Raw genomic sequence first — 17,922 nt, forward strand, 5'->3', positions numbered from 1 at the left:
TCTATTGAAGACCACGGCAGTGTGCATGGTGAGCCGTCTCTCTAGGTTCCTCTGTCTGCTGTTTGTTCTTATGTTGCCCTGATGGCTCTGTTTTACTCATTTTTGAACACCAAACACTTCTGAGTCTTTGTCCAGTTAAACTGCAAAAGTTTGATCTGACAAATAAGCCAGGAAGTCTTCCTCGACTAGTGGTGGACATAACACTCTGTCTTTCTTGGAACACTTTCCCTGCGCTTGTTCATTTATTAGCTCTCCCTGGATCACTGGTTAAGGTGGCTGCTTCAGTATGTTGTTGTTGGCAGCTGTCACCTGTCTTCTAAACTAGATTCAAAGTACCACCAAAATGTGTCAAGGATTTTAATCTTGATTTTGCCAACTTGCTGGGGAGTCTTAGGATATAACTGTGTTTTAATAGTTGGTGAGTTTAACATCCATGTTTGCTGTGAGTGTAATAAAAGACTTTCTCACTCTTATTGATCCAACTCATGACAAAAGAAATACACTCAATCTGACAGAAAACTAAAGACTAGGAACTATAAACACAAAACCATGAAAAACAACTAATCAAAGAACATAACTTAAACCACATTACAATAATCTTTCCTTCAAGATGGTCTAACTGCTACAAAATCCAGAGCAAAAAGACTCAATCTTGAATCTCTGGGTCTAATCCAGTTGATCCATACCCCAGTATGGGTATGGATGATTTCCATTTCCACTCAAATCATTGCTGTTTTGACTTTACTATTCAAATTTAGAATAAATTTTTAATTATTTGATTATTCCTCTTAAAGCACAGCATTGTATTTAAACTTGATGACCATGAAGCCAATCTCCAGCAGTAAGCTGGTATCTTTGCTAAATGAATGCATCTAATTCCTGAGAGTGATGAGCTTATATTTTAGCTCTGTTGGCTCAAGCTGTGTGCCAAATGTACCAAAAGAAGCGTTCTTGCACGGTGAAATAATATGAAATTTACAAAAATATATGAATCTTTGTATGGAAATATTACAACAATTACTCAAGCTTGTAGACATTGTAAACATAAACAAGAGTAGAAGAGAACACTGTCGAAGAGTGGATCATGCCACAGTGGACTTCTTTGGTTAGTGGAGGGAGGAAAAGGGGACAACAACCAGGATGCCACGTGAAAACTCACAACATTAAAAAAAGAAGAAAATAAAAGAGTTCATGCTGAAACTATAAAAACATACATGTGAATCAGAGATGCAGCAATAATGACACTTTATAACTATTTTCAACATACAAATGATTGTTTTTATACAAGATTAGCTCCTGCTTGTGTTGAAGCAATAATTATAATATATGATTCTGAAATGAGACACATTGTGTACTTTTAATTTAAACACTTTTTTACATTTAGGGTTTTAATTGCATGACTGTTTTTACACTGCTGAATCTGTTTCATTTATTCCTCTTTGCCTGAACCATTGCATTGATGGTAATAATGGGATTTGTAGTGTTTTCCCTTAGTGGTGTCTCTGTGAAACACAACTACACAACTCCCCTTGATTCCTTACTGACTGTCATTAGCTCGTCTGTCTTACTGTCCTGCAGTCTCACATTGCCCATATCACGGTTCTGGTTCTGTGAGCCAGTGTTTGTGTTTTGGGACTTGTTGTTTTATTGTTTTGACCTTGAAGAATTAGTTTGCTTTTCTTATGTCTATATGTTTCTGATGATATTGTTTATCTTTAGTGATTCAGGTTAATGTTGAGGTTGTTTAGTTTCCTACAGCATCTCTTGTTTCCATCTTTGTCTCTCTCTCTCCGTGTCTCATATCCCTAAACTGTTCCCATGTTTCTCTCTTTTTCTTGTTCCCATGTGTTTCTCAGTGTCAAGCCGTGTGTTTTAGTTTACGTCTCGGTGTGCTTCCTGTGTTATTTTGACAGTCCCGTGTTCAGTGTGCTCAGTTCACTTCCCCCGTCTCGTTATGTCTTTCGTTCCAGCTGTGTTCCCATGTATCTCTATTTTTCCTAATCACCCTGCTGTGTTTATATTGTGACAGTTCCCCTTTGTCTCTTGTCAGGTTATCAGTTCTTCTCCCTTTGTGTTTCAGGTGTCACGTTCGGTGTTCTTAGAGTTTAACATGAAAAAGGCAACATGGCAAGAACAGAGAGAGCTCTTTCAATCAGCAAATTTAGACATGGCACAGTGTAAAAGGAGTCACCAACAATAAAGTAAATACGTGAGAGAAAATAAAGTTAAAGCAAAGGAAGCATTGGACCAGCTATTTCACTCTCGGTTTCAGCCTTAAATTAATATTTATTTATATCAAGAATAATATTAAATCTATGTATTCTTATTCTCTAATACTTGGACAGTCTGCATTGTTAAGATCAACAACATCTAGGAGACTTCTCAAATAATAATAATAATAATACATTTTATTTGAGGGTGCCTTTCTAAAACCCAAGGTCACCTTACAAAGAGAAAAATACATCAATAAAACAGTCAAATAAAATAGATTAAAATACAGAAACCAGCAAATTACAACCACAAACAACAAATTAAAAAACAAAAAACGATTTGACAGCAAGTAAAATCTGTATTAAATCGAGTAAGCCAGTTAAAACAAGTAGGTTTTGAGGAATCTATATTTCTTAAGGCTGAAGGAAGTGAGGTTCAGAGCCGAGGAGCAGAGCGACAGAAAGCTCTGTTCCCCACAGTGATGACACGAGCAGAAGGAACAACAAGATGAGTGGCAGACGAAGATCTGTGAGAGCAGGAAACAGTGGTGATATGAAGCAGATCACAGAGATGAGGGGTAAGGTTATGGATGCACTTACATATGAGATGTAAGATTTTAAAGTTTATCCTGGCTTCTATGGGCAACCAGTGAAGCTGTTGAAGAAATGGGATAATATGGTCTCTTAAGGGAGTACGAGTTATGACCCGAGCTGCAGAATTCTGAAGAAGTTGAATTTTATGGAGGGACTTATTGGGGAGACCAAATAAGAGGGAGTTGCAATAATCGATCTGGGAAGTAATAAGACTATGGATGAGGATGGCAGCAGCATGGGGAGTAAGGAAGGGACGAAGTCGGTTAATGTTACGTAAGTGATAGTATGCAGAAAGGGTTATGTAATTGATGTGAGACTGGAATGAGAGAGTACTGTCAAATATGACACCCAAACTCTTAACCTGCGGGGAGGGAAGGATGGGGGAATTTTTAATCTTAATGGAAAAACTGTGAGATTTTGTTAAGGTAGAGGCCGTGCCAACGAGTAAGGCTTCTGTTTTATTACTGTTAGGTTTGAGAAAATTGGAGGAGAACCAGGATCTGATCTCCATAAGACAGTTCGAGAGGGAAGTAGGTGGGAGGGATGAATTAGGTTTGGAGGAAATGTAGAGCTGGGTGTCATCAGCATAACAATGAAAACTGATAATATATTATATTATATATATTTTTGGAATATTCAACCAAGGGGGAGCATGTAGATAACGAATAAAAGAGGCCCTGATACTGAACCCTGGGGCACACCAGCAGAAACAGGATAGAGACTTGAAGAGTGTGACTGAAGTTGGATAAACTGGGTGCGGTCTGAGAGATATGAGGTGAACCAGGTGTGACTAATGCCAATGGATGCTAATCTGCTCAGGAGGACATTATGAGAAATTGTGCCAAATGCCGCACGAAGATCCAGAAGGATGAGAATCAGCTGCCATCAGAAGGTCATTAGTAATCCTTAACAAAGCAGTTTCTGTACTATGATGGGGCGGAAACCAGATGCAAATTGTTCGTAGAGATTATGGTCTTTGAGATGTGAGTGAAGCTGGGAGGCAACAACTTTCTCAAGGATCTTTAAAATAAAGGGGAGGTTTGATATAGGGTGGAGATTATTAAAATTATTGGGATCTGCATCAGGCTTTTTGAGAATCGGAGTGACAGAAGCAGTTTTAAAGGATGGAGGAAAAATCCCAGTGTTAAGGGAAGAGTGGATAATACTAGTTATGAGAGGAGCCAATGAGGGAACACAAGCTTTACTAGCACAGTGGGAAGAGGGTCGAGCTGACAAGTGGATCATTTAGATTTTTGAATACGATTTGATACATGTCTCACAGGAAGACAGTGAGGAAAACAGAAAGTCTACAGTTAGAAGCTCCTACAGAGTAATATTAAAATGGTTGTTTCAATTCCGACTGGTCAAATCCATTTGAGGCACTCGGGCCTCTCTCCACTGATAAGTTGTTTCAATGAGATGGAAGCTGAGGGGCTGTCAGCAGAACACTCACATCCACCTGTTAGCTGTGTCTGTGGGTTTCTTGCTGCAGACAGCTGAAGCATGAGCTGTATTTACAGAAAGCGATATCAGACGAGCACACACAGTAGAAGCATGAGCAGCAATGGTAGTTTCCATAATCTTACTCTGAATCTTTCATCAGACCCTGGTCACTGGGTGAGCACATGACTGGAGTTACTAAACAAACTTTGGGTGTTGTGTATATCCACCATATGGGGAAGAGAGCCAGCAGGCCTCTTTTTGGGCAGGCATGCTTCATGTTGTACATGATTTACAGTGAACCAAATATGTGTCAGATATCCAGTGACACATTTGGCTAAAGGTTAGTAGTCTTATTATCTTTGTTGCATTTAAAGTTTAACTTTAAACCCCCGCATTTCTAGAAATAATGAGTGCATACATATGACTAAGATGTGGCTTTTAAATTTTTTGCCAGGAAGTTTAAATCATGTCACATGAGTTTAAAATTTGATTGAAACAGCAGTTATTACACATTTATCCATTTTAATTTATAATGGCACAAACCTTGAGTCTGTCACTGGCTGGTATTCTAAATGAAAGATTACAGGCAAAGGAGGGTTGAATCAATTATTTAGGCTAAAATGAAAACTACAAAAGGCACAATTTCACTGCCTGCAGCAAGCCTTGAAAATTAGGTCAGTTTCATAATATTCTAGTGGGATCTAAGCTCTGCAGCTGCTGCACTAAAGGGAGCTTGGAAACAGCCATCGATAGACCTGAAGAAACTCCACTGCTGTCAATGAAAGCGTGTAGACTTCCACTATATATGTGCCCAGTCACTTTGGTTTGTTGTGAATTTCCCACAGGTAGTTATAATTTACAAGTACAGTTAAAGCTGTTTTATATAGCAGGCCAATTTAATTACATTTGTTCTAATTTGACCATAAAAATAATGATAATTCTGTGATAAGACTCAAACATCTATCAGGACTGTATTGCTTTCCAATAGTGCTGAAGAGTAATACAGTTTCACAGTCATTATATACTTTGGTTATTCACATTTCAAGTAGACATGGGATGAAATAGACGTGCAACACGTTGGATTGTTAAAGACAAACTAAAAGTGATACTTACAAGCAGTCACTTGCTAAACATATACAGTTTATCAAATTAGCTGTTTGTAGCGGGCGACCGTGGCTCAGGGGGTTGGGAAGCGCATCTGTAACTGGAAGGTCGCCGGTTCGATCCCCGTACTCTTTGTCCTGGTCGTTATGTCCTTGGGCAAGACGCTTTACCCTACTGGTGTTGGCCAGAGGGGCCGATGGTGCGATATGGCAGCCTCGCCTCTGTCAGTCTGCCCCAGGGCAGCTGTGGCTACAACTGTAGCTGCCTCCACCAGTGTGTGAATGAATAGTGGTATTGTAAAGCGCTTTGGGTGCCTTGAAAAGCGCTATATAAATCCAATCCATTATTATTATTTGTTTGCTGGTGAGTTAATAGAAGTTTTATAATAATAATGATTTAATGAATTATAAATAGAGGCTACATTCATATTGTTTCATGGGTAAATCAGCAACACCCAAAAAGGTTGATGCTGTTCATCTGGACGTTTTCAGTGGGAGAAACGTTTCATCATCATCAGGTGACTTCTTCAGTCTCAGCTGACTGCAGGTTTCTCCAACCTTATAAACAGGACATTTACACAATAACTGAAACCAGGCAGTAAAGCAGGCAGTTATTAGTCATACAAAGCATGTAAAAAATACTTTGAAACTCAAACAAGTCTTCTCAGCGGGAAAAAACAGACAAAGCACAAAATACTGAACATATTTATAATAATAAATAATAACAGATAATTTCCTTTGGGATTCATAAAGTATTCTGATTATTAGAAGATACAAATATAACTCACTTAGGTTCCCAGAATACTGAAATTTTAAACATGTTTTAATGCTGTTTGGGAAACATATATGGAAGTTCAAAATATAAACAGCAGGGCACTGTTAGCTGTTCTCTCTAACCTTAAGCTTATTCAACACTACAAACTTGCTTCATGAGTTTTAATCCCTGCTAGTCTACCTCTCAGACCTACGGTGGCTGGGAAGTGCAAATCACATTTACAACATCAACAACAAAATAACATTTCCGAAAACTTACATTAAAAAACTAAAAAAATTGACAACATGTTTGTTGTTGATGTTGTAAATGTGATTTGCACTTCCCAGCCACCGTACAGACCTCTGTATATGTACTGTGGATGAGGTTAGAAAGGATGCAATATGCCAGGATCATTCTGGACTCTCTGTTAGGCTTTTAATGAGTGCTCCTGTACCGACTCAAGGCCCTGGGGTTGCAATCAAAGAGGAGAGGGATTGGAGGCTGATTATCTTGTTCTCAAGTGCTGGATCTTCCTTTGATTTCAGTTGAGTACTTTGCAGCGTCTATCAGCACAACATTCTCTGTGTCTAACCGTGCATTATTACCTTTGTTAGGAAAGTAGTAGGAAGTAGTATTTCTGACACTATACTCTGGCTGGAACCTTAATTATGTGACTTCTCACAGTTTCCCACTGGTTTACAGTATTATCAGCAACATTTTAACAGCTACTGTTAGGTTCCATTATATACACCAGTGAGGCATTTTGAACACTGACAGGTGAAGTGAATAACATTAATTATCTCTTCATCATGACGCCTGTTGGTGGGCGGGATATTGAGTTAGGTCCATAAATATTTGGAAAACGTTTTTCTAATTTTGGTTCTTTGCTTTATGACAATAAATTTTAAATGAACAGAATAGAATAGCCCTTTGTAGGTGCTCCATGCCAGTAGTGCTATTTAACAGGAATAAATAGCAAACAGAAGCGATATATACAGTGGGGCAAAAAAGTATTTAGTCAGCCACCGATTGTGCAAGTTCCCCCACCTAAAATGATGACAGAGGTCAGTAATTTGCACCAGAGGTACACTTCAACTGTGAGAGACAGAATGTGAAAAAAAAATCCATGAATCCACATGGTAGGATTTGTAAAGAATTTATTCGTAAATCAGGGTGGAAAATAAGTATTTGGTCACCTCAAACAAGGAAAATCTCTGGCTCTCACAGACCTGTAACGTCTTCTGTAAGAAGCTTTTCTGTCCCCCACTCGTTACCTGTATGAATGGCACCTGTTTGAACTCATCATCTGTATCAAAGACACCTGTCCACAGCCTCAAACAGTCAGACTCCAAACTCCGCCATGGCCAAGACCAAAGAGCTTTCGAAGGACACCAGGAAAAGTATTGTAGACCTGCACCAGACTGGGAAGAGTGAATCTACAATAGGCAAGCAGCTTGGTGTGAAGAAATCAACTGTGGGAGCAATCATCAGAAAATGAAAGACATACAAGACCACTGATAATCTCCCTCGATCTGGGGCTCCACGCAAGATCTCATCCCGTGGGGTCAAAATGATCATGAGAACGGTGAGCAAAGATCCCAGAACCACACGGGGGGACCTGGTGAATGACCTGCAGAGAGCTGGGACCAAAGTAACAAAGGTCACCATCAGTAACACACTACAACGGCAGGGAATCAAATCCCGCAGTGCCAGACGTGTTCCGCTGCTGAAGCCAGTGCATGTCCAGGCCCGTCTGAAGTTTGCCAGAGAGCACATGGATGATACAGCAGAGGATTGGGAGAATGTCATGTGGTCAGATGAAACCAAAGTAGAACTTTTTGGTATAAACTCAACTCGTCGTGTTTGGAGGAAGAAGAATACTGAGTTGCATCCCAAGAACACCATACCTACTGTGAAGCATGGGGGTGGAAACATCATGCTATGGGGCTGTTTTTCTGCCAAGGGGACAGGACGACTGATCCGTGTTAAGGACAGAATGAATGGGGCCATGTATCGTGAGATTTTGAGCCAAAACCTCCTTCCATCAGTGAGAACTTTGAAGATGAAACGAGGCTGGGTCTTCCAACATGACAATGATCCAAAACACACCGCCCGGGCAACAAAGGAGTGGCTCCGTAAGAAGCATTTGAAAGTCCTGGAGTGGCCTAGCCAGTCTCCAGACCTCAACCCCATAGAAAATCTGTGGCGGGAGTTGAAAGTCCGTGTTGCTCGGCGACAGCCCCAAAACATCACTGCTCTCGAGAAGATCTGCATGGAGGAATGGGCCAAAATACCAGCTACTGTGTGTGCAAACCTGGTAAAGACCTATAGTAAACGTTTGACCTCTGTTATTGCCAACAAAGGTTATGTTACAAAGTATTGAGTTGTATTTTTGTTATTGACCAAATACTTATTTTCCACCCTGATTTACGAATAAATTTTTTACAAATCCTACCATGTGGATTCATGGATTTTTTTTTCACATTCTGTCTCTCACAGTTGAAGTGTACCTCTGGTGCAAATTACTGACCTCTGTCATCATTTTAGGTGGGGGAACTTGCACAATCGGTGGCTGACTAAATACTTTTTTGCCCCACTGTAGAATATGATGCTGAATATTAAACAGAAATTGTGTAAAATGGGATCAACATTTTACATTTTTGAGGGTCCCCATGCTTCCAAGACCACCCTTCAGATACCAATTTTCAGGTATCTGAAAATTGTAATTAAGTTCAAGTACAATATCTGTACTTTCCTTACATTTTTAAAACAGGCTCACTGCATTTTGGTTTGACACATTTTGGGAGAGTTAATATGTCATCGCTGCCAGCCTTCAAACGTGAAGCCGATTTGAGCCTAAACAGTAACACATGAAAGGTTTGTGTAATAATCACCAGTGGGTGTCACATGAAAAGAGATGACGTGTGCCAAACTCAGGGGTTAAAAGTGGTTTTGTTGTTTCTTTTTTTTTTTTCTTTTTTTTTTTTGTGTCCCGTTTGGATCTTTAGTCATCAGAATTGTTGTCTTAAGGCCAAGAAAGATGCCAAGCAGATTTATTTTACCAAGTGGATCATCATGGCCTTGCCATATTGGTCCATTTGATTGACCTTTATTATAATTATGAATTTATTTTATTTTCAGTTGCTACAAACGGGACAAACATGACTGGGGGATAGGACAGGGAGAAAGAATGAAAGAAAGAGAGGGAGAGAAAGAAAACCAAAGGGGAGAAGAGACGGTGAGAAGGGGGGGAAGAAAGAAAAAAAAACAAACAAACAAAAAAACAAAACACCTGGGTCACCTGTATGGAGAAAAAAAACAGAAGAGAAAGCAAACAACAAAGAGCAACATAATAAAAAAAACAGCACCATCACAATAAACTAGCTAGCAGTAGATAACAGTAGATACTAAATATTAAACGCTATTGTGCAGCACGCAAGATAGACAGCGCACAATGTGCTTTGAGGCAGCAGCCAAGAAAGCTGTAGTCCATTTGATCGACAGTTGTTGTTATTATTTATTTTATTTTATTTTCAGTTGTTACAGACGGGACAGACATGAGTGAGGGATAGGAAAGGGAGAGAGAAAGATGAAGGACAAGAAAAACAGAAGGGAAGAGGGACAGTGAGAAAGGAAACTTAAAAAGAGAAAGAAGAGAAAAAAAATCTCCTGGATCAGCTGTTGAGAGAAAAAGAAGAGAGCAACATACTAAACACAACACCATCACGTTAATCTAGCTAAGTGTAAACAGCAGTAAATACTAAATACTGAATGTTGTTGTGTAGCACGCAGGACAGACAGCGCACAATGTGCTTGGAAGTAGCAGCCAATAAAGGTGTAGTTTATGTCTATGAGCAGTGAACACCCGTGTGCACACCTGTGTGGATCAGCGCGCTCGTATTCAAAAGGTTTCCCCATGTAATGGTCTGCTAGAGGATGTAGAGAGCCATAGCCCCGTCCCCCAGGGCATGAAGCAGGCATGGAGGACATCCAGAGGCCCCAGAGTACGAGAGCCCAAGGAGGACCACTGGAGGGGCATCCGTGCCACCCTCCTGGGAAGAGCTGAGGAGAGCCCCAGATGAGGGGTCACCCAGTAGCTACGGAGCAGAAGCCAGAGGGGGCCGGACAGGCGTGCCCGCCGGCTCTGCTGGCAGCCAGCTGTGCCAGAGTGAACCGAGCCGCAGGCCCAGAGGCCCGAGGGCCCCCTTTGCCCCGGAAGAGGCCTGACCGAGCATCAGGCGCCAGGCCCCGCCAAGTGAGCTGGTACATACCTGAGCGCCCATCCCCGGACACCAAGAACCACCAACGCACCGACCCCTGAGGGCATCAGTCACCGGCAGGGAGTGTGGTGAGGGGAGATAGGCCTCCATACTTTGGAGGGCCTGAGAGTTGCCAGAGAGGTGGAGTGCTATTGAACTTAATAATTCTCAAGCCCTGCAATTCTGCATCTGCTGAGCTGATAATGAAGACTGTGGTCAAACTCATGGAGACCAGCTAAGACAGGACAGAACAACCTCAAGTATGCCACAAGGGTACGACACCAAGAAACTATCAGCCGACTACCCTGCCTCAATACAACATGTAGGGTCCTTTAGGGCATCACAGCAACCAACACAAGCATCCACACAAGGACAGGTCAGAAAGGCTTTGAAAATAAAACCAAAGGGTCAAAGCACCAGGTCCTGGTTGATAGAACAGTACACCAGCACTATAAGACCAGACAGACCAACCTTAGCACCACCTGGATTGGCTACAAGAAAGCCGATGACTCACACATGGATACTGGAGTGCTTGGCACTGTACAAGACTAACAGTATGCTGATAACATTAAACAGGAACCCTGTAGGACTGTGGAAGACAACAATGGAGACAACTGGAAGACAATGGCAGAAGTCACTATCAGCTGCTTATTATACCAAAGCAATGCATTGTGCCCACTGGTGTTCTGCATAGCCTCAATCCTCTAAGCCAGCTCATAAAAACAGCTATGAATGTAGCTTCAGGAGCAGAGTGATCATGAGCCACCTGCTGTAGATGGATGAGGTCAAGCTGTATATCAGGAGTGAGTGAGACACACTCCCACTGATCTAACTCCATCAGTAAGATGCTAGAATGGCCCAGCCAATTATCTGACCTGACTCAAACTGAAAATCTATAGGAAGAGCTAAAGATCAGAGTTCATAGAAGTGGCCCACAGAACCTTCAGGGTTTGAAGACTGTGTGGAAGAATGAGCAATGCATGCAACTAGTTTCTCCACTTGAAGCTTTCATCACCAACAAAGGCTTTTGAATGAAGGATTAAATGAATTTATTGTCTGTTCAGCACTTCAATAGTGTTCAATACTCAGCTGTAAAACAGCCTGTTTCAGTTGTTTTCAATAAATTGCATTCTCAAAAAATTTTTTTGTCTCACGCCCATTTCTTCTGGTTTCATGCTGAAGCTCTACTTGGAACCTTGTTAAGATCCAACCATGCAAAATATGATTTTGTTGACATTTTTTAAATGGTCTTAAACCTTTGATCAGGACTGTGAAAATAAAGCTGAAGTGGCACAGGATGAACTCAACGGTGCAATGGATCATCATTCTCAATTTTGTCCAAGCAGTGAGCGCATGCAGTTCTGCCGCTTGAACCCAGTTAGTCATAATCCATGCAGTCTTTCATTTAGCGGGACGAGCGGTTGGTGTATTGTCATATGGAAATAAGAGGAGCTGATCAAAGCTCCCCTTCCCTGGATGAGCTCCTCATTTGTCTCTCCAAGGACTTCCAGCTTGCCAGCCAGTACAGCTCCTAATACAGATGTCTCAGTGCTCATGGCCAACCACCCACCATCATTAAAATTTCATACTGACACACAGACAGATTCCTGCGAGCACTACAGACTCCACTGTATCCACCCGCGTGACTCCTTCTCACCTGCCCTGCTGTAACTGGCTTAATGGACTTGTGTGAGGAGAGCTCCATGTGTGTTCAATGTTTTCAATGTGATCATTAAAGATCAGCAAGTTATATTACATTACAATCATTTCCTCTAGCTCTTCAGCCATCCATATTTGCCAGGAAAATGGGAAATAAGTTTAGCATTTCTTTTAGAAAAATAGTTTTTTATCCAAACGAGCTTGAAAGTCACCTTTATTCTTCAACAAATCCTGAACTCTCTAAGGCAAATGTTTTTTTTTAATTTATTCTAGTAGTCTTCAGGAATAGTTCTCCAGGCTTTTCAGAGGACAATGCAAAGCTTTTCTGATCCATTGAGTTTGATGCATTTTGTTCTGTTCTCTGTCAAATTGACCCCTGTTTCAATGACCTTGAGGTGTGGGGTATCGTGAGGCCAATCCATGACTGACTGTTCTATTGTGTTGATATGCTTTTATCATCTTGTTGGTACAAAAATGTAATTTTAAGCATGACGTTTTTATATATTTAACTAAAGAAATGCAAACAAATGATCGGTTCTACGAGAGGCTTTTGCTAAGAAAGTGCATATGGACATAATCTATACAATGTATTCTTTGCCACCTTTTCTGTTATGTAGAGACACGATAGCTGAACAAGTTAGATGCAATGTTTGAGTGATTTGTAGGTCAGTGTCAAATGGCTTAACAAGCAAACAAAAAAGGTTTGTCTGAAAATGGTCAGATACAAGGAAAGGATTGAAAATGAATGGAAGTGCAGCCAATATTCAAAGAAACCCTTTGAAAGGCCTTTAGAGAACCAATGAAACTATTACTCAACATAACAAAACAAAAACAAGAACATCTGGATCCTTATAAGTGAAACACTGAGGAAAACCTTTGCAGGAGACCAGACGCTTTTCATTCCATGCTCCTTAGAGTACGATGACCTGGATGACTGAGAACCTACAGTACATGGACATGTTCCTGTATCTCCTGTACTTCCCAACCTCTTTCAGCAGTACTTTACTGCACTTCCTCGTTTCATCTCAATACACACACACACAATACAAACTAGGGCAACGGTCAATCATTACATTACACAGGTTATTTTTCCTTATTCAATATATTGATTAGATTTATGCATAATTAACTACTAGCAGAATCACACATAGATATATTCTATTATAGCACTCTATTACTTGAACCATAAAAGGGCTGATATGAAGTATTTTATTCCACTTCTGAGTAGAATCGGGGGATCTCGTTCTCCTTGACAATTAGATAAGGTCTTCTTTATTTTATTAATTTAGAATGTTTGTAAATTCTTTATAAACGTGCTACACACTTTAGCTTTAAATAAACTGTCAAATAATGAAAATCATAGTTGTTTATTAGTAACATAGTAGCAGCTTAAAAGTCAGTAATAAATATAAGAGGATCTCTGCAGTAGGGCTGGGCCATTTTATACCGTTCACAGTAATACCGGTATAATGTTGGGCAACGATAAGAAAATGAAATATGGCGATAGAATATGGGTAAAACACGCATGTGCAGAGCCTTTGTTTTCATACACACATGGCGGCGAAAGCAGATCGTTGAATGAAACAGATGAACCTGAACTGGTTTGTAAAAATGCTGCAGCTTCACTGGTGTGGAACTGGTTTGGCTTTCGTCCGTCAGATACACAACAAAGCACTATTTTTGGTAGCGCATGTTAGCGGGCCGTCGTTATTACCGTGTTGTTTGGAAAATACGGCGCACTTAAAATCAATCCTTTGATTTTTCTGAAAGTCGACAGAGCCCCTTATAATCCCGTGCGCCTTATGTATGAACTCTGGTTGTGTTTACTGACCTCGAAACGATTTTATGTGCACGGCGCTCGAAAATCTGTCAAGTGTTTCAGTGCGACTTTGCTGAGCTACGAAGCCGCACCGCTTGATGGATTGTGGGAGCATTACAGCTGTCGTAGGCGGAGCCTCGCGGAGTGATACGTACTGTGCTTCAACATAATATTACCGTATTGTGTGTGTATAACCTCTTTTTAAGTTGTGTGGATATTATACATGGTTATGCTGAGGATGTGTCGGCCAGTTTCCACTGGAAATGCCTTTTGGTTAAACTGTCAGCAAAGAATTTGCATTTGCACTGTTAAAGTTTATATAACTTTAATGCAAAAAACAGCTGCTTGTTTAAGTGAAAATACATTGATGGGTTTTTTGCACTAATAAAGTTGTGGAGTTGTAAAGTATTTTGTCTAGTGTTAGTTATGTCGTCGGTTATATCGTTATCGCAAATTTATCGTTATCATGATAAATATTGTTGGTCATGTTGCCCTGCTCTAGTGTGCATTTTCAGATGCTGCTCATAAACCAGCAGCATCTGAAAAGGCTGCTCCTCCTCAGCCTTGATGCCTCCCCCCCCCTTCAAAAGCCAAATCAAAACCAAAAAAAACCTCCTGCTTTGATTAACAGTTAATGGAGAAGTTAAGACGCATGACAACTCACTGCTCCACGCAGTGATACCAGGATGAAAATCCATCAAGACATTTATTCCATCTTCTTCCCTATTGTTGTTCAGTCATAGCAGGAATGAGCAGGTGGTGCCTTCTGTCCTTTTGTCATTCAGCTGCAGTGCCAGGATCAAGGGGAAAGGAAGTGTCAAAGCTAAATTGGTGACATCTTCTGAAATGATACGCCCTGTCAAACCGACAGCTGGAAACAACAGATATTTTGTAAAGCGGGAAGGTTGACACATTTGAATGTTGTAGCCGTTAAACTGCTAATTTATTTCTTCACAGTTTTCTCTGGTTTATATAGAGAGGGAGTTCGGGGTAGCACTTTTGTTTTGTTTGGTTTTTTTTCAGGGTTTAGGCAGCATGTGGTTGGAATAGATTGCCTTGGCTCACCCTAGAGTTTATGCTTTTAGTTTTTGGTGTTACTGGAGCAGCAGTAAACCTCACCTTAGGTTCTGAATTTGCGACTGGTCTTCTTGTTTTGGGGACAGCGAGGAGTCTCTTTTTAACCCTTATGTTGTGCTCCCATACCCTTAGACCCCGGTATAACAGCTAGCTTAAGCTTACAAATATAAAGAATATTAAATACAGTTTTGAAATTTATTAATAACAATAAAAATAGTTAATTAAATCATGAATTTGCTTTAAATCACTTTCTTTGGAAATTCAGTTTAGTAGCCACGTGCAGGCCTGACTACTGCCACTACGCCGTTACGTATTTAAAATACAAAATATGAGTAACTGTATTCCGTTACAGTTACCCTTTTAAAAGGTTAAGAGGGAGAAAAAGGAAAAGTACGAGCTGTCACCGAGCAGAAACGGGAGCTGGAAGCATGTAAATATAATAATAACCACTGCAGCCAAAAAGAGAGCCTGACGAGCCCAGCTGTAAGTAAGCTGTTAAGACTCGACTGTACGCTGTGTTCCTGTTTTCCTCTGAAACAATAAGTTCCGTTGCAGCAGCCTTTCAACGCCTCTCTCTGTCTCTCGCTAGCAAAGTTGACCCAGACAACAAAGTAAAGCTAGTTTTCAGCTGCGAGCCCGACAAGAACCCGACGTATCAGCCAGAGGTCCCTTTACTACGGTTCGGAGCCGCGGACCTGTTTTATATACGCGCGAAATAGTTTTCTATACGAGATCGCTGCAAAAAGTGCAGCCTTACCTAATGTCCACCTACTGTTACTCATTTATATTAAGATTTAAACATGTAGCTGGTATTGGTATGGAGAGTAACCTTCAGTAATAGTAATAAATCACACAGCAATAGTACATTCATGTAGCTGTAAAAAGCATGATAATATAATAGGTAATCCAAAGTATTCAGAATACGTTACTGTCACTGAGTAACGTATTCGGAATATGTTGCAAAATACATTTTGGGGCATGTAATAATAATAATAATAATAATAATAATAATAATGGATTGGATTTATATAGCGCTTTTCAAGGCACCCAAAGCGCTTTACAATGCCACTATTCATCCACTCTCGCATTCACACACTGGTGGAGGCAGCTACAGTTGTAATCTGTAATCTGTAATGGAATACATTTTAAAAGTAACCTTCCCAACACTGCAGAGACATGACCCAGCCAATCAACTGACCCGAATCCAACTGAAAAATAAAAGGAAAGGACTAATGCTCAGAGTTCACAGAAGGGGTCAAAACACCTGAACAATGCAACTAGGTACTCTATACGGGATGTATCTTGAAGCTGTCATCATCAACAAAGGTGGTGTGTTAAATAAATTTCAGTAAGCCTGATCAATACCTGTATCATCTGAACTATGGAACATTCAGTTTGACTGCATTTAGCTGGATGTGAGCAGACAGGCTGTCTCTGAACACCTCAGAGTTCACGCTGCTGCCTCTGTCCTGTGTCACATCGTTAATAGACACCAGTGTCCCAGTGCCACTGGCAGCCATGCACACCCGAGCCATCACTGTGTTTTACAGATGATGTGATATGTTTCTGATCACGAGCCGTTCCACACCTTCGTCATACTGTTTTCTTGCCATCGTTCTGGTTGATCTTGGTTTCATCTGTCCAAAGGATGTTTTTCCACAACTGTGCTGGCTTTTTCAGTTCTTTTTGTTTAATCAAAGTCCAGTCTAACCTTTCTATTCTTGAGGCTTATGGTCGTTGTTTTCCAGTGTGTGCCTGTCTACTGTTTTGTATTTGTCCCACAAGACTGCATCTACAGTGGGGCAAAAAAGTATTTAGTCAGCCACCGATTGTGCAAGTTCCCCCACCTAAAATGATGACAGAGGTCAGTAATTTGCACCAGAGGTACACTTCAACTGTGAGAGACAGAATGTGAAAAAAAAATCCATGAATTCACATGGTAGGATTTGTAAAGAATTTATCCGTAAATCAGGGTGGAAAATAAGTATTTGGTCAATAACAAAAATACAACTCAATACTTTGTAACATAACCTTTGTTGGCAATAACAGAGGTCAAACATTTTCTGATGATTGCTCCCACAGTTGATTTTTTCACACCAAGCTGCTTGCCTATTGTAGATTCACTCTTCCCAGTCTGGTGCAGGTCTACAATACTTTTCCTGGTGTCCTTCGAAAGCTCTTTGGTCTTGGCCATGGCGGAGTTTGGAGTCTGACTGTTTGAGGCTGTGGACAGGTGTCTTTTATACAGATGATGAGTTCAAACAGGTGCCATTCATACAGGTAACGAGTGGGGGACAGAAAAGCTTCTTACAGAAGACGTTACAGGTCTGTGAGAGCCAGAGATTTTCCTTGTTTGAGGTGACCAAATACTTATTTTCCACCCTGATTTACCAATAAATTCTTTACAAATCCTACCATGTGGATTCATGGATTTTTTTTCACATTCTGTCTCTCACAGTTGAAGTGTACCTCTGGTGCAAATTACTGACCTCTGTCATCATTTTAGGTGGGGGAACTTGCACAATCGGTGGCTGACTAAATACTTTTTTGCCCCACTGTATAAAGCACATGTTTGTGGTGGTTGTCCTCTGAGGACCACATATCTATAAAAAAAAGAATTGTTGTTCATGAGTTCAGTCATATAGCCCCGCACCATAACCCTCCCACCCCCTCCATCAAACTTTACACTTGGTACAGTGTAAGTCAGAGTAGTACTGCTGTCCACACCCAGACTTGTCCATTGGATTGTCAGTGAAGTTTCACTCCAGAGAACACATGTTCACTGCTCTAGAGTCCTGTGGTGGCCTTCTATCCACTCTTCTTGAGCTAATCTAAAGGCCACATAACATTTGGAGGTCTGTAGTGATCCTGTCTGTAGAAAGTTAGCAAACTGTGCCCTACGCACCAGCTGACCCTGCTCTGTGAGTTCAAGTGGCCTAACACTTTGTGGCTGAGTTGGTTTTGTTCCCAATCACTACTTTCTTTTGATACCACTGACAGTTAA

At 40.7% G+C, this 17,922-nt stretch overlaps 1 long non-coding RNA gene across 1 annotated transcript in view; it reads left to right on the forward strand.

Annotated features, from left to right (window-relative positions):
* Positions 1-17,922, forward strand: part of LOC147304548 (uncharacterized) — a 109,725-nt gene that overhangs the window by 71,022 nt on the left and 20,781 nt on the right. The window lies entirely within an intron of this gene.

This window comes from Aulonocara sp. 'chitande type north' Nkhata Bay, linkage group LG22 (assembly GCF_057382095.1).
Source record: "Aulonocara sp. 'chitande type north' Nkhata Bay isolate Kocher_YH1m ecotype deep benthic linkage group LG22, A_spYH_male_GT1.1, whole genome shotgun sequence".
Classification (NCBI taxonomy): domain Eukaryota; kingdom Metazoa; phylum Chordata; class Actinopteri; order Cichliformes; family Cichlidae; genus Aulonocara; species Aulonocara sp. 'chitande type north' Nkhata Bay.